General features: G+C 40.7%; 1 protein-coding gene across 2 annotated transcripts in view; it reads left to right on the top strand.

Annotated features, from left to right (window-relative positions):
* Positions 1-30: 30 nt before the first annotated feature.
* Positions 31-18,222, top strand: part of GNB1L (G protein subunit beta 1 like) — a 49,031-nt gene continuing 30,839 nt past the window's right edge. The window contains exon 1 of one of the 2 annotated variants that reach the window (XM_063172779.1): positions 31-148. The gene's annotated coding sequence lies outside the window, so the exon portion shown is untranslated. Of the gene's footprint in view, positions 149-627; positions 795-18,222 lie in introns of those variants that run through there. The other variant, XM_063172780.1, reaches the window with a different exon arrangement.

Genomic DNA, 18,222 nt, shown 5'->3' with positions numbered 1-18,222 from the left:
GCCACCACACCGACAGCGCGTGCGCGCCTCCCGCCGGCCCGTGACGTCACGCGCGGGGCTCGGCATTTCTCCGTATCCGCCTGGTTCCCGCGGGGATCGCCGAATAATCGCTACCACGCACTCGCCCCGCCGGGCGGAAGAGTTCTCGGTGAGCGGGGGAAGGGAGGATGGGGGAACCCCGCGCTCGGCCGCGGGGGTGGCGGTGGGGTCGGATCAGGCCAAGAAGGCTCCGCTGTGACCGGCGCGGCGCCGCGTCACGGGCCGGAGGAGGCGGCGGTCCTATGCGCATGCGTGGGGCGTCGCCAGGGCAACGGCTCCTGGAGGCTCGGCCGCCGCGTGCGGGGCGCGCGACGGAGGCAACGTCACCGCCGCCCGCGGCGCGCGGCACCTGAGGGCTCCTCACAGCTCCGCACGGCCCCTCAGAGGCACTTATGGCCCCTCAGAGGCACTTATGGCCCCTCAGGGGCACTTGGGGCCCCGCACGGCCCCTCCTACCCACTCATGGCCTCTCAGAGCCTCTCACGGCCCCTCAGAGCCTCGCACGGCCCTGCTGAGCCTCGCACAGCCCCGCTCCATCAGGGGTGGGAAGAGGCCAGCACGGTGAGGGAGGTGTCGTATCTGTGGCTGACGTGAGGCACCTGTTAGAAAAAAGTGATATTTGATTACGGCCTGCATCTCCTTGATGCTCCGCAGCAGTTTGCCTGGACAGGCCGCGCAGGAGCTCCTCTGGCAGCGGTGATACAGTGTGTGTGCCTTGAGGTCAGGATACACCCCATCAGACATCAATATCAGCGGTAATGGAGCTCACAGTTCTACTTTACTGAATTTTACAACTCCCTATAATAATTCCAGTACTTTTGTGACCGACAGAAATAGGTATTTTAGGTATTTAAGCGACACTACGCTGCTTGAGCAGACGGAGGTAAGGCAGGAACAGCATTGGCTGAGTACTGAAGGCGGTTCTGTCGAAGGAAGGCACAGCCTTAGGTGGGTCTCTCCCCACCATTTGCAAAAGAGTAGTGGCAGTCCTCCGTAACACCTAAAAGTGCTTTAGTACCTTTCAGTTGGAAGCATTTACAAGAGAAAACATACTGTTCTTAAGTACAGTATGGTAATGTGAAAAATAATGTTGTATTTATCAACTGGTCAGAGCTCTGGCTCTGATGGGCCGGGTCTGGGCTCGCTCCCTGGCGCCCTCTGGCGGCAGCGCGGGCCCGCGTGGGGCAGCGCCCGTCCCCGGCGGCCGCGGTGTGCCCGGCGCGTCCCGCAGCGCCCGGGGGACACTGCGGGGGACTGACCTCCGCCATGGGCTTCTTTTGCTGTGTTTTTCTCCTCAGTAGTGCTGGTTGTTTAAAATAGCGAAACTGCCTTCTACAACTCCTTTAAATGCCAGGTTAGAGTAGGAAACAATCCCAGTTCCAGATTCAGCAGCTTCATTTTGTAATGAAAAAGGTGAAAAGCAAGCATGGTGTATACTCTGGAAAATACAGACCACACGGGATGGAAATATGTATGTAACTTTTTCCTCTGGGAATTGTTTTGAGGAGCATTTTGCCACAGTTTTTAGTACAGTCTCTTTCATCCTTTCTGAAGTTCCTTCCAGAAACCCCTAATTTTAGCAGCATTTCTGTGAGGCTTTTAGAGAGGGCTCTGTGACTGGGAAATGTCATTAAAAATGTGTCCTGTCAGCCTAAGTGACAGGAAGTGTAAGGAATCCTTAAAAATTTATTTGTAACTAAATTACTAGATTTTTTAAAAGCTACTGGAGCAACTTCTTGTTTTTTAATGAAACCTAGTAATGTTTCCATTGATTTACAGGTAAACTAGTTTTTTCTTGTTTTAAAAATACCCTGCGATCAGCAAGTCTAACTCTGTTTATTCTGGCTTGGATGTGTGATATCAGTTATAAAGATTCTGCAGATGGAAATTATGTTGGTGCATGCACTGGAATAGATGCCTATTTCTAATATCAGATAGATTGTCTGATTTTGGTTAATTGGTGTGGAGACTTATTTTTAAGCACTGGAATTACGATATTGGAATTGTAAGGTATTTAAGGAGCAGATGTGTTGACTAAGTACATTTATGCCTTTTCTGAACATTTTAGAATACTGTGAGTTTCTTTTTGCAGAGAACTGCTGAATTACTGACCCGTTTATGTTATTACATTCTAAAGAGACACAGTTTTTTGGCTCTCTACCACAAAGTACATCAGGCTGTATTATGCTTTGTGTTTGTATAGGTGTTATTTTTAATTTGAGTACTATTTCTCTACAAGCTCAGCCATAACAATGTACTGTTTCATTGGATCAGTAGTAACTGTAAACCAGACATTGCTAATTAGCTTAGATGGGAAATTTAACCCTGAAGATTCTGATTTTTTAAAATGAAATTCTATGAAGCACTGTCTTCATTGGGAAAAAATAGCTACTATAACTGCTCTTCTGTAATAAATTGTCTTGTTGCAGCTGGATTATAGATGCATACTAATGCTATTTCTGGCTTTATGGAGACAAACTTGATTAAAAAAAGATTGAACTTTGCTTTTTGGATACCCTTTTTGAGTTGTAGAGCTGATACTTCTGTACAAACTTGGAATCTCAACACAGTATTATGTGTTTGTTGTGTTTGTATGTTTTTATAAAGGAAAAAGGTGTCTAATGGCAATAATAGTGTTTTCCCTCTCAGAATGTCTGTGGGGATGCATTTATGCTCTCTTTGTTAGAATGCAGTTTGACTGCACTAAAATATACTTGGTGGTACAAATGAAGGATTTCAAATTAGTAATAGGTTGAAAACTCTTCAGCTACTGGAGTTTTAGTTTCCAGATTACTGGTCTCTGTGGAGCAGTGTAAGTGATCACAAAACAATGAGAATTAAACGAATCTTCAATAAAAACCTGCACAATTTTTTGCCCAAGCAAGCCAGCTTCCTTTTGAGCTCTGTGCTGGCACAGTCATCTCATTAAAAGTGCATTTTTTTTTTAATTTTCATAAGCAATAAATAATTTCACAACTGTAATGAATGCACTTCCTATGGTACATTTTAATTATATGCAGCTAATGCTCATCATTTCAAAAATTGTCTCACTGGCATTTATGACTTGGTGTAAACGCTCATAGATCATGGGATTATTTGAAAGAACTGAAACTTTGAGAGACGTCGGGTTGGCCGTGTTGAGGAAAGTGACTCATGAAACAAGAGGTGCTGGTTAGACTGCAGAACACATTTAGGCTACAAATACCAGAGTCAACAGATTTACTTCAAAAAGCCATGTTACTGGATGTCATTTAAAAAAGGGACATCTTAGCTTGAAAGTTGCCCAAGCTCTGAACTGGAGGATCCAGGCTATATAATGATTCGGGAGTGTTTGAAATGGGAATCATCTCTTCTGCATCTCAAAGCCAAAGTTGCAGAGGAAGTCACCTTTTCTGTGAATGGATTTACCAGCACACGTCTTTAGAACCGTAACATGATACTGTGAGCAAATTAAGAGTTTTAGGAGAAAAAAAAAATCTTTTAGTCAGCAAATCTTCTTTCTCATGATTTATTTTTAAAGATCATAAGGTGACCATTACAATAAAAAAATAGTTGTTTGTACAGGATAACCTTCCCAGATGAGATGCAACCCTGTCCTAAACCTCTGGGTCTGCAGCCTGAGTTTCCCAGAGCTGCTGGGTGACAGCTGAGTGTAAGGTAAAGTGGAGCAAGAACTATTTGAAAAAGAAACTAATGTTTCAGACTAATGAAACAGAATAATGTTTAGCTTTTCTTTTTTCTTTGTTTTAGTTATTCCATAGGTTTTCAGTAGATGCTAAATTTCTTTGATGTAGGGGAGGGAAGGATTTTGCTCTAAAACACCAGATAGGATTCTTAGGACAGATTTTTCACACTGAAACAGCTGGAGCAGCTGTAGATTCCCCACTGAAATGAAAATGCAACAATTCAAGATTTAGGAAGGCAAAAAGTGTGACCAGAGCATTAAATAGAAGGGCCATATGATACCAAAATTAAGCTCTGTGTTTATTATAAAGAAAATCCTTGTTTTAGAAGGGAAAAAAATGAACTTGTTCCACCACTTTCTTTTTTCCTCAGGAGAAAACACAGAATATATCCTAGGTAATAAATCTGTTTTATGGCTCACATGAGAAAGGGTGGAGAAACTCCCATTATTTTCTTCCCAGAAATTGAAATACACATGAGCTAACATGGGAGACACTGGGATTTTCATCCAGCAAATGCACAGCTGGCTTCTGCTTTTATTATTTTTCTAAGTCTAATAATTTTTCATTTGATTAGCTGGTGGCTGACAAAACTATCACTTGCACAGTGTTTTGTATATTTAGTAGAGTAGGTGTATATTTAATAGAAAAAGACACTGTCATGTGTGCCCAGAAGCAGAGCACAACGTGTTCACTTGATGAGAAATTTCTGCTTGCCTCTTCTTAAAATGCAAGTTTCTATCACTGACAGAGTTTGAATATCAAAAAAGGAACTTCTTGACCTCTAGAAAAATGAGAATTATCTAAGATTTGAGGATTATTTTTTTCTTTATTCACGTTGTAGAATTGTATGATGCTGTGCACAGAAATAGAAATAAAGTATTAGGAGTCAGTTGGCAGTCCACAGTGCCAGTTTTGCTGTGAGAAAGAGTGAGACTATTTAAGAGAAGAACTGTCCTAGTCAGTGTTAGAAGGTGGGAAAAGTAGAGCTGCCAACAAGATTTATCAGGGACTTTAAGTGTACACAGTGTGAGCTGTGGAAAGACCCATGGACACACTTAATGTGAAAAAAACAACAGCAGCAAACCACAAACCCACCCAGACAATGAGATAAAGTGAGCACAGACATAAAGGTGGGAGAATAGGAGCCATGCAGGAATGAGGTTCCTCAGAGCCGTGTCTGAGCAGAGCTCTGTAAAGCCATGGATTCTCACTTTGAAATCAGGGGAGAATGGCCTATCAGAACTCCTTCATGTGCCTTCTGCAGAACTAAGAAAACATGTTCAAGAGTCCAGATTCCTGTTTGGCATTGAGCATTAATGCCAGGGACAAAGCAGGCTGGTTTCTCCTGGTGTTTGAAGTGCTAAGCTGTGCTGCTGTCTGTGTGTTCTGGGCACAGCAATGATAACACCTTCCCCAAGTAAGCAGCAGGGGAAGAAGACTGCAGTTCTGTCCCAGATTGGTAGGTCTGTGTTGTCCAAGTGTTTAGTGTGTTTCTTGTTATTTTCAAAAATTCCAAAACAATTTGTGTTCTGGGGGCAGGAGAGAATGTTGTCTATCTGCTTCCACTTGAATATTGTGTGATGGCATCTCTGGTTTTGATTTGTAGTCATTTACAAGTGGTACATACCCAAACCACGTAAGAAATTTTTAAGTGAAATCAGTTTGAAGCTACAGGTTCATTGCACACCCAAACCTCGACCTGTAATGTCCTTTCACACAGTGACTGCTGGGGAAGGAATGCCTTGTAAGGACTGGTAGAATCACTGGATTGGGTGTCTGCATTCTGACCTAGCTCCATTACACTCACTAAATAATTGTTGACAAGTTCAAGCTCTGTAACTAGAGGGTTCTGACTTTGCTAAATACCATGAGTCAATATATGTTCATGGACAAGGGAAATGACCTTAATGGAAAAATAGGAGACCGCTGAAGTGGCAGTAGATCATTATGGGAGCTCTCTTTTGGTTGTCCCTCTTAGAGGCTTTATGCTGCCAGGGATCAGAATACTGTGTGTATGGCACTGTTTCTTTGGGCATGGAAGTGCATGAGCCTGTACTGGGGATGGCTGTTCCAAATGAGTGTTGTCCAGTGCAGAGGGCCAGGAAGGAATCTCTCCAAAGGATTTAAAATCAGTGTGGCCAACTTCACTGTTGTCCACCTCCTTTTTGCTCAGTCTGCCTTGTTAGAATTTGCATCTCGGTCCTGCCAGTATTTAGCTCTTTGTTCTAATAAATCTGCTTTTCTGTAATGAGCCTCTTTCACCTTCTGAAGCTGTACTTGGAATTCTTGCTCTGGTTCTGAGCTGGGTGAACCACGCTCCTGTGGTGACTGGAGGGGACATGTTCCTGACATGCAGCTGGGGATGCTGCTGGTTAGGGAAGGCCCTTGGAGCAGAAGTGTTGCCCTGGTGGCACCACCTTTCCTGCAGTGCAGCTCTGTGGCCTGGTTTTGCACTCTGATCTTTGTTGCAGGGGCACAGGGCTCCTCACCCAACTTGCAGTAGGTTGCAGAGAGGGAGAGAGTCCACGGTGCTGTGCCAAAAAACCAAGGGACAGTGTGAGCAGGGTCTGCAGCCTGCCCCAGCTCCACAGCATTTGTGCTCTTCTGCTCTTGCTAGCAGTCGGACCTTATCGAACCAGGCTGTCAGATCTGAGAGTAATTGGGAATATGTGACACACTGCAGAACTTTTTTAATTTAATTTTTTTCTAGTAGTGTGTTTAGGCCTCCCTGCTTTCACTTCAACAATTGAGGGTGTTGGTTGCTTCCTCATGTTTGTGTAAGAAAAGCTTTTTATAGTCCATTTTTCCAGCTGGCATGTGTACTTCCTCCACTGTAGTGTAACACATCATTCTTCCCACTCCTTCCCAGCCTCTGAAGCTAATGGAAGACCTTCAGGGTTGTTTTACTTGCAATAAAAATGGAACTGTGGGGTTGGGATTGCTCATTGTTCTTGCCTTAAAATGTGTTCTTCAAGTTTTGTTCTGTTCTTGGTAAACAAGAAGGATGTAAGGAAGCAAGGAATAATTAGCTGTATTTAGTTTATAGGACATTTCGGTTGAACTGGAAATCTCTAACTCAGTATTTGCTTTAGCTGAAAATCTATCAAGAAAAGCAAAAGTTTGTCAGAAACATGAATGGAAGTGGGCTGCTTTTTTTTTTTTTGACAGAAGAATTCTTAGTGTAATACCAAATGTGAGGAGTTTTTGAGTATCATCTATCCCAACTTCTGCAAGGTAACAGCTGGAGTGAAGGCAGTCTAGAAGCTCCACATCCATCCATTATTTTGCCCTGTAATGGTGAATCTGGCACATGACAGCACTTGAGCCTTGCAAATTTGGAGATGTGCTGGAGTTCTTTCCTTGATGTAACATCAGTTACACCAAAAAGAAAGGAAGGTGGCACAGCCACTTTGATATCACTGACTGAGAGTCCTGTCCCTGGTCAGGACAGCACAGCACCTGGTTTGCCACAGCTTCACTCCTGCTTGCTGGTTGTTTTTATCACCAATTATTCAGCAGTCTTACTTAGCCCCAGAACAGAATTAATAATATTTAATGTGGAAGCCTTTTTTCTGCTGTCTATGACAGGTAGATTATTTAGACTATCTACTGGGAATGCCCTTGATTTCTAGTGATTGAATGCTATTTCTCAAGAAACATTATGTTTTGGAACTATTTTTTTCAATTTTAAGTATATTTTTAATATAATCTTCCAAGGTTTTCCAACACTAATGAACACAGCCTAGGTCCTTCAGTGGAGGGGCATGTGCAGACATGGCTCCTGTGGATTGAACTGCCTCACTGCTTCAGATCTTCACTATTTTTAGCCTCTATATATGCCTTTGTTTTTCCTAAGTGTCTAGTTCTAAGGTGATATGGTAAGTAACCCAGTCAGGGCAGGAATTCACTCTTTTCTCATATACTAGCTTCATTGTAAGCTTGCACAGAAAAATGGATCTGAGAATCCTTGCAGCCTAAATCTTACTATGGGATGTCCAAGGTCCTAACAGGTAATCTTTTAGCTACTTTTGTATTCTGCGATTTGTCTATGAAAATAACATTTTAAAGGTATTTGCTTATTTTATTGCTCCACTGCTAAATAACTGAAATCAGCACTTAGCATTTAATTATAGTGATTTTTAATCATAAATATTGTATCGTGCCTGATGGTGTAATTGGGCATTTTTATAATAAGCCCCTACTTTTTAAAACAAGGGGGAAATCTCTGAAATTCATGCCTTCATGCTTGTGCCCATTAAATGTGGTTATCATTATCTAGTGACGACATATGTTCTTCCTAACTAGGATTCTCTTCTCTTCCATGCTGATGCTATCTCCATTGCTAGATTGTTCCTGTTCCCAGTAGCACCCCAGGGCAGTAGTGAGAGGTAAATGTGTCCCATATGGCCGCTTTAGACAGCAGCTTTGGGTGTGGGGAGATGGGACAGGAGAGACACTGGGATGAAGAGCCAGTGGGGTCTGTGTGCCCTGACTGTCCCAGCAGCAGGGCAGGCAGAGGGGAGCAGGGCCGTCTGTCTGTCTGTCTGTCTGTCTGTGCTGTCAGGCTGCTCCCGGTGGCAGCGCTGCGGTGGGACAGGCTGCAGTTGTTTGCGGTGCATGCGGAGGAAGGAGCCAGGGAGGAACTGCGCCTGAGTCACCCGTTCTTCCTGGAGCGCCTCCTGGGGTGGTGCTGCTACAGGCAGCCCCGTGCAAGACTGAGCCTGAAGGCTCCAGCGAGCTGATTGCAAATATTTTGCAGAAGTCTTATTTTCTGGTAATTACTTTAACATGATTCAGTGTTTTCTCTTTTGTCTGATCTTGTTATGAGCCTTCTTGCCTGATCCTTCCCCGGCTGTCGTGGGAGCAGGGCAAGTGTTCCCACAGCTCGTTCCGTTCCTGCTGGCTTTGGCCTCTCAGCTTCAGTGGCTGGGAGTGGGTGCTGTTCACTACAACTGACCAGTGATGGGTCCTTTGGGAACAATGACTGATCCTGGACCTGTTCCTATGACACCTTTGAAACTACTAAGCTGTTTCAGATAGTGGGGTTAGAGCAATTTGTAGAATTGGGGTCCAGGTACTGTTTGCCAGTTCATGTTTCTAGTGATTTGTGAAATTAGAGCTCCTGTGGAAACCTGGAACCTTGCTTCTGAGGCAAATGTTGTGTGTGAACTGAGTCCAAAGCCCCCAGTCTTCAACAGATATATGAAGAATGGCTAGGATTTAGGTTCCAGTGGGTCACCAACAGTGTTTCTTAGAGACTTATAATAACAGTGAACAGACTCTTCCATTCCCAGTTCTCTAGGGTTTTAGAAATGCAGCAGAACCAGCAAAATACCTAAAGCCCAGCCACTGAAACCCAGCCAAGTTTTGTAAAAATTACAATGGTAACTTCAAATAAATATAAATTGTCCTTTTTAAATGTACAGTTTATTTAAAAACAGTTATTTTGCCAAACCATAAATGTCCCCAATAACTAAACCAAGAAATAACCAAGGTTAAGAAACCTAAGATTATATAGGAAAAACCTTTCTGATATATTTAGTGCTTTTGTTTAACCACGTGATTTGCATTTAATCCTAGTTAGACTAACTAATACATACATATCTTTATACCATACCAAACACTTCTCATAACTGACTGGTTTGTGTTATCACATTTGTTCAGTGAGGGTGGAGGGAGAGAGGTGTACAGTATAACTCACTTGCATAATGTTTTGCAACTAGTAGAAAAAATATGTCTCACAATATAGCTACAAGAAATACATGGGTGCTCATAATTCATATTATCCCATAAAATTTAGAAGAGCATTCAGAGACTGCAAATGAAGGTAATTTATGTGTAAAACCTCATCCATGAAGAATTTATTGCCATAGTAGGTATAATATACTTTGGCACAGACTTCTTCCGTGAAACTAGTACTTGCAGATTTGAGAAAGGAACATACCAGAGCTCTTGCAGGTTAAACTGTAGCCTGGTTTTATACAAAACACATTCTAATGAAGACTTTTCTCTTCTGAGAGAGCTGAAGTCAGTTGGTGAGTTAATATGCCACAGCCATTGACGATGTGTTTGAACATCTTCACTGTGCGAGGAATCTCTTTAAAATCAGTGTTAGTTTAGTGGCACTACCTTTGTGTGAATAGTGATGTTTGTAAGTATTTTGAACCTTAGAGGCAACTGAGGAAACTGCAGAAGTGCATTCCTATAAAACATTTTAATTTGCAGTATCTAAAAATGAGTATATGCTTTGCAGAAGTTGTTTGCTAAGCATGTTGTGAAGCCCAGACCTCATTCTTCTTGTGAGGACTGCACTGGGACATGGGGCCTCATCTTTCTCTCTGCTCTTGAGCAAAACTGCCAGGAAAATGCCCTGGGATCCATCCAGCTCATTGCCAGTTTGACTTGGGCACATGGTGGCCAAAGTGAGGCCGAGGCAAGGTTGTGGTTCTGTTGCAGTGGTGTCACACACAGTCTCAGGGACACGTCAGCACTGTTCTCCTCAGTGCTTGGGTGGCTCATGCAGCTGGAACAAAGATATATTTCCTTTTGTTCCTGCTGCTGGACTGCGATTTCTGTTTTCATTTGAGATTACATTGTGCACAAATGCACATATGCTTTTATAGCTGCTGCCTCTCTTTGAGCCAAACACTTCCATGGAAGTTAATGACATTAAATGAAAACCAATGCAACCCATTGCCACTTCAAGATTTCTGCTTAATACAAAGTAAACTTAGAATAGGGAAGCATTTGTTGTACTGTAGAATATACCATTTAAATGGATGTAGCTGAGAATGGAGAGAAGCAGCTCCTAGCATGATTGATAAGAGGGATTTTTGCCCACATCAGCAAGGGAAGCTACAGGGCATATAGGTATAAAAATGGACCAGAGTTCTCAAGCATTTATGTAGAGCAGATAAGACCTTTAAAATTCTTCCCTGAAAGGTACACAGTGGTGTTGGGCAGCAGTCTGCTAGGCTTGGGTTGTCAGAGAACGTTATCAATTCCTCTGGGATTTTAACTGGTAATTCCAGGAAGTCTAGGTGTTTCAGGAAGTGCTATTCACATTTTATGCTATTTCTTCCGGATGTAGCTCCTTGGACAGTACACTTACACTTAGCCTTTTCTCTGTTGGCTTGCTCTGCAGGAGAAATCCCAAACTATTGAGAACAAAGATAACTTCCTGTGCCAGGTATTAGCTGGAATTACCTCTGTTGTACAAAGTAATAACTTTTCTTTTGAAAGTGACTTGGGATTTTTGACTTGAGTCAAGATTTATCTCATCAAGGATGTCACTGTGCTACTAAGAAAAGCTCATTGGCCTCATATCAGAAGTACTGTGTTCAGTTCTCTGCTTTTCCAGATGGATTTACTGGTGTTACAGATGGTGTAGAAAATGGCAACTGAAACAATTTGGGGAACTGCAGCTGTCATATGAGACATTGAGAAGTCTGGTACTCTTCAGTTTAGAGAAAGACAGATATTTATCGTTGAGATTTACAAAATCATGAAAGTGATGAAAAAGCCAGATGTGAAACTGCTGCCCTCCCAATTCTGCAATGTAAGAGCTAGAGGGCACTCAGTGAAGGTAGGAGATCAGGTTTAAAACAAAGAAAAGAAGGCAGTCCTTCATTTTTTGGAACTCCAGGTAGTGAATTTTTTTGCCATGGTAGGTAGCAAAGGCAAGGATATCAGCAGGTTCAGAAGAGGTCAGATAATTTCATAGATAAAACAACTGCAAATGGACAGTGAAGTTGTGTACCCTGTAACATCATTGTGGATGGGGGGTGTGGGGGGCAGGAGGAATGGACCCCTAAAGCATCCAGGCTTCTTCTTTTCCCTAAGCAGTACCTCTAAATAGCATGGCACTGGTGGAAGTCAGGTACTAGGCCAGATGGGACCAGTCATCTGACCTTGCAGGGCATTTTTTTCTGCCATACAGTACCACACTATGTTCTGCTTTGAAAGAGTTTTATTGTTCATGCATTGTATTCTCATAAGAGTAATCAAGAAAAAAATGGTAGCATGTTAATTCTCCATTGTTGATATCCGAAATATTAATGTGTTTTTAAGTCTGATCCACTGATAGTCAAATGCTTGCCTGTTACTGTGCATGTCCCTAACATGGCAACTTGGAGAATGAATTTTAAGTTTGTGTGTTTATTTTTGTTGGCAGTGAGTTTTGGTTATCTCAGAAGGGAAAAGCTGTCCAGGTGCAGTGAGGCTGTGTGGTGCCATGAGTGCTCTGGCAGGAAGGTGTGCAGGACAAGTATGCAGGGAGCTGCACCTGAGTAGTTTCTTCATGCTCCAGTACTGTGTGCTACTGAGATGGCTTTGTGCTAGTTCCAGGTAGGCCCAACTGAACCAATGAATCAACAGGGACTTGGGGGCAACCACATCCACAGCTCAGGGACCCAGAATTTGGGTCATGGTCCCTGTCCCAGGCACTGGACTTTAGTGACACTCAGAGCTGGTATGGCATCCCTGCAGTTTGGAGCATCCTCCCCAAGCACTCAGTTCTGTGCCTGCCCAACTCCCCCATGGGCTTCAGGCTACTGCTTCTGGCATAGCAGCTCACTCTTTTATTTCATCTGTACCATTTGGAGGGGACCTGCAAAGTAAAAATTGGAAATCAGTATTTTACTTTAATATAGGACACAGAAAAGTTCTTTAACATATGTTTGGGTGGAGGTTTTTTGTAAAAGATAGCTGTAGAAAGTCTTCTGTATGCTTTTTTTTTTTTCAGATAACATTAAGCATATTAACAAAAACATTCTTTGCTTTAATCAGACAATATGGGCTTTGTTCATAGGGAGACTTTTTGTGTAGCTCCTGTACTCTGGGCACAAGCTTTTAGCAGGGATACTTGGATGAGCCATAAACTGAGTGCAGCTCAGGTCGGCTCATTGTGTCTGTGGAAACTGGTGGTACTCTGCTGTTGATGAGAAATCCACCATGAACAAATCCTCACTCCTGGTCTCAGGTGTGTAATTGGGAAACATGTTTGGCTTTTGATCAAAAGAAATGGAGTGTTTGGTTCTTAGGAATATCTTTTCTCTTGTTTCAATGAAGTAAATGTTAATGCAAATAAAGAGCTTAAAGTAGTCTGACTAAAGCCTCAGCTAATTGAGCTTTGGTTCTGTGAGAATTTGGATGTCATCATCCTTTTGTTTTCCACTTCTCTGGGGAAGTACTTTAGCTATATGGCAAAAATAAACAAAAGAAGCCTTTTAAATCTTCACACTTAAATACATTTATGAATATTTTTAGTTACTGTTTACTCCTTGCAAATTTATCTTGGTCTGAAAAAAAGTCTCAGATGCATTGTTTTCCTAACAAAGATTTGACCTTCATCTTTATACACAGTTTCACTATTCTTCCTATCAGCATTTAGTTCAAAGGAGCACTTCGAAGCACGCAGGCAAAAACCAGTTCCATTGTGTAAAACAGAAATGTGTGTTTTATATCACAGGAGTTTAGAGAACAATGCAAAGGTCAATTGTGTTGCTTGCTCTCCTGTCACATGATGTGGGTGTGTATATGAATGCATCCCTGGAATTCCACTGTGGGATCTGCATCTTTGAAGCTGATGCTAAAATTACTGCGGAGGCTCTTCCAAAGGCGGATACTGATAGAAGATTCAATGAAATCGAAGGTCGCCAGTCTGGGAGGCGTTGAAAGATACCTGGCTATGATACTATTTCTGATTTAATAATGCGAATGGGAGGCTAGCCCTTTGTAATAATTAGGACTAATTACTGAAGAGGTGTTGACAGATGGGCTAAGAGGAAACAAACTGCCTTTATCCAGTGGCTTAGAGTCAGATTACTAGTCTTGTGTTATCTGTTTCTCAGAAAGTAGAAGCTTCAATCATTCACTAAGTCTTCAAAGGGGAAAGGGATCCTAACAATATACAGGATTTGGGATGAAGCTATGAAATAAGTCTTTGACTCAAAATGGCTAAATTAATCTCCTTTCCGTAAATTATCATACTTTTAAAGTTTGAGTTACAGATGGAGAATCTGATTGTAGTACTGAAAAATATGCAAAATCAGTATTGATGACTGTCCTGTCGCTGCTTCTGCTCATGGATTAGTCTGAGATTGGTTCCTTGCTGTTAATTATATTAATATGAATTCTTTGATTCCTTCTTATGCCATGCTTGCTATCCAGCTGAAACTGGGACAAGGGAAAGTAGTAAGTACTCTTTCATTCAGTGCTTGGTTTATGCAGATGTCATATCTGATCAACAAGCAGAAAATACATCTGCTGAAGTTAATTACAGTTATTTACTGTTTTAGGAGACAAGATCATGCATATTCCAGGAAGAAAACAAAATATTACAATACAATTGCATTTACTGAGTATTATGGATTTTCTTAAAGAGGATTTCTCCTCTCCTTTTGAATGTAGTGTCCGTCCAGCACATTTGCATGAAGTAGATAAAATTGTCCAATGTGAATGGAGTTAACAAAGACATTCAGGGATTAGTGCTTTGTCACCAAATTGAGCATTCAGTGTGACTTTCTTTAGGCAAATGATTTAAAACTCTAGCCACTCTCCATCTTCTCAAATGACTTTTAAGTGCTTTTTCCCCACTCTCCACCATATATAGAACCTGATTTTCTTAGAAATGTGATAAATGTGGTTGCATTCGATAGCACTTACAAGCAAAGGTAGCTTTCAATTATTTATTTACTTTTAACAAAAGGAGCCATTTAATTAATGTTTAAATATTTATAACAGTTTTATTGTGCTGTAAAATCGGTTATACTTTGATCTAGATTTTCTGGTTTGAGAGAATAGGGTTGGTAAAAGTTTTCCTAATGAATTTGGTCAGAACATGACATAATCTGATTATCTGACGAAAGATTGACACTTCAGTTCCTGCCAGCATAAAAGCGCGGTACAATGGGGGCTGTTCAGCACAAATTCAAAGGCTGGGAGTTCAAGTTCAGGTACGGCAGAATTGTTCAAAGTTTCAAATTAATGTGCTGAAACAGTGTTGCATTTTTCACTGTATTTTTGGTCAGGAGTAATTTATGGTGGATGAGAGGAGTGAAGCTTGAAGTTAAATGTGTAAACTGCAATTCCAGTCTGTAACTTTGGGTTAATTTCCCTCCGTTTGCTAAATAGTAGTTAGTGTTACTTGTTAGAACATAGAGAAACTAACTGGACATCACAGACACAGGAAACAGTACCAGAAACTGGGAATTAAACATCATCAGTATTCAACCTGTTAAATGCGGAATCAGTTTTTTATCAATATCCTTCACATTTTAACAGTTTAACTGTTTAACATATGAGGAAATGCTCATATGCTTGGAGATGAGCATATTTAACTAATGCATCCTACACGCTTGTGGAAAACAGGTGTAGATTCATGTGATCAAACTGACATGAAAGAACAGTTATGTCTAAAGTGTAAGCTTAGTCTAAAATGTTAAAATAAACATAATTTTTTTTCATTTGATATTGAGATAATATTTGCTTTGTAAATGTTGTTCTTGTTTGCAGTGGAGTTATAGTGATCCCTACTAGAGTTCTTGGACTAAGTTGCTGTCCAGTAACTTGGCTCATCCAAATACTTAGGCTGTATGGTATAGGAACCCTAGTAGACAAATGATACATACTATTAGTATGTACATACTAATGATACATACTATTAGTAATTGAGCTTGAATTTTGGAGGACATTTCATAACATAAAAATAGTTAATGATCTTCTATTTTGAGTCATATATTTAAAAGTGGTGTACACCACACTAAGTCTTTTCTTTTTTTTCAGTGCTGAAGGGGTTCTTGGAGAAAGTAAAGTGTTAAGTACCAAATGTGATGGTCTTTACTGAAATGCAGTTTGTTTCTAACCGTGAGAAGATTCTTTTCTGACCTGAATAAGGATTTAAAGCTTTAATCTAATGAATTGATACAGAATGTCCTCTTGCTTTTTCTTAAAATACCACATGGCACGTGAATCTCGGTGTCCCTGGGAAGGGACCGTCTGTGCCCGGGGTCAGTGAGTGGAGTTCCAATCCCAGTTCCAGGGACTGTGGCATGTTGGGAGGTCACTCACTGTCCCTGCCACAGCTTCCCCATCTCCAGAGAAGGAATAACACTGGTCTCGGAGACGTGCTGTAGTTTATACAGAAACAGAAAGCTCCCAAGGAGAAAATGCTTTATGGAATACTGGGATAATGAACAGGCCCTGCAAACCCTCCCTTGTCTGAGCAGTCTCACCAATATCATCTGGTAGTTTGGACAGGCATAGATCAGATCCAAAATTTGGATTTCAAAATACAAGCTGGCCACAAATAGAAATTGGTTATTGGTTATTTAATATTTCTTCTGTATTTATGTCAATTTATCTTGTTTGCTATTTGCAGTTTTAAAGTATATTTTTAAACTGTTGTGAAACAAATGACAATATAAACATTGAGTAGGAAATAGGTAAAATCTGATATAAATGCATCTCCTACCATATGCTGATGATGTACGTAGCCCGTTCAGCTCATTGCAGAGTCTTTTTTCTTCCTTTCATGAATATGTATTTTGTGAATGTATTTTGTACTTGTCTTTTTAATTCTATGAAATGTAAACTGTGTCATTAAAGTAAAAGAAATATTTTGGGAAGCACTGTCAGAGCTCAGCTTGCAGTGCAGTTTAATTTCATTGCCCACCTCTGCACGGCATCCCTGCCATGGTGAGGTGACACAGCACGGGCAGATTTCACAAGCAGAGGGAAGCGTGCAGCCAGGAACACGAGCTGAAGTTTTAAAAGTACATGAAAAGCAGATTGCTTCATTGTGTCTTCATAAAGTGTCACTTCTCACTGTCTCCTCCCAGCAAATGAGTGAGAACTGGCAACTTCAGGGATGTTCATATTAAAGAAAAAAATGCAGACTTTTGACTGTAAACAACAGTCACTTTTACCTGACGTATGGCCAAAGCAAAATAAAATACAACACAACTAATTTAATGTGTAATACAATACTTGTATATATTTATTTTATTGCAGCTTAATGCAAAAGAATTTATATACTTTTCTTTTAGTTGAATCAAAGGTGACTTGATGCAAAATTAAAATGCAGTGGCTTTTAAACTTAGGAAGATACTGAATTAATTTAATTTTAGGATTGGTATGAAAATGGGATTTGGTCACTTTTTCCCTTTTTGTTGAGTGTATCAAGCCAGATCCCAAGCAGACCTTAATGTTCATGGAAACAACTGCATTTCGAGCAGCTCTGGACATAGTCCTGTACATCAGGAATCAGTTAATAAGTCATTAATAAGAGGCATATTTTAGAAGTATAAATTCATTTACGTTTGGTTGTATTTTATTATGTAATATCATGTCACATATACTTTTCCTTAATTCTGAAAATTCTTGTTATACTTCACACTTCTAAGAAGAAAGTATAGAAGACAAAATGTCATCTGATTTGTGCTGTGTTTCATGTTCCTATGCCCTGTGGGAGGAAAGGAAAAGTAATAGAACAGACAAATAAATAAACGTGGTGTTGAAACTGGCATGACAGTTTCTGCTCTTGCACAAAGGAACTGCAATCAATTTATTGTCTTCATTGGTCAAATGCCAGAATAACAGTATAATATTATACAAGAGTAGATTAATTAAAGTGTAATTAGAATGGAATAAATTAAACAATCATAAAAGTTTGTCATGGGAAAAATATGTGTTTAGAATTAATTAGTTTTCAAATAAAGTGATATTTTAATTGCTCAGAGTTACAGAATCCTTAATTGCAGACATATAATTCTGGCCTAAATAACCTCAGTTGCTGTAACAACTTGATATATTTCTTCTCTGTCAATTCTTTTTAATAGTTTGTTACCAAACAAGATTATTGCCGGAATGTCTGCAAAAATGTCTGGAAGAGGTTTAATTAAGCCCATGCTATCTGAGGACATTATTAGCTCTTGGAACCAAAAGATTTGTGGCTGGTGCTGCACTATGCAGCACCCCTAATTAAGGAGGATGGGCAGACAGAGCCCCGTGGCTGACAGATTGCTATGCATGGCTGAACTGGAGGCCACTCAAAACAGTCTTTTGATGGTCCTTGGCTCATCAATTTTCTCTAGATTTCAATGATTTATCACATGTACAAACTTAAATTCATTCTAGGGCTGATGTTATGGTCAAGAGAGACTTATATAAATCCTTTGTAAAAAACTTCTTTGGTGTGTATATAAATGCTTATTCATATTCCTCAAGTTTTCAAAGTGATTAATCATTTATTGTCTTTTGTGTCCCCAGTAATTTTACGCAGGGTGTGTTGTAGAGCTGAACTCCTGTGGGCTTTTATTCTTCCTTTCTCCAAACAAGGCTGGCTGTAGTTACATCATTGCACTTTTCCAAGCAATTAATGGTTTCAGAAAGTAAAACAGATGGGTGTCTTTTCCCATATCTGCAAATTGAACCTGTTTATGAAACACTAGAATTTCATCTGTTTCAGCTGTATTTCATGCTGCATTTTAGGCTCCCT

This window comes from Melospiza melodia, chromosome 20 (assembly GCF_035770615.1).
Source record: "Melospiza melodia melodia isolate bMelMel2 chromosome 20, bMelMel2.pri, whole genome shotgun sequence".
Taxonomy (NCBI): domain Eukaryota; kingdom Metazoa; phylum Chordata; class Aves; order Passeriformes; family Passerellidae; genus Melospiza; species Melospiza melodia.
Note: the sequence above shows the minus strand (reverse complement) of the source record. Positions and strands in the feature narration are given on the sequence as shown.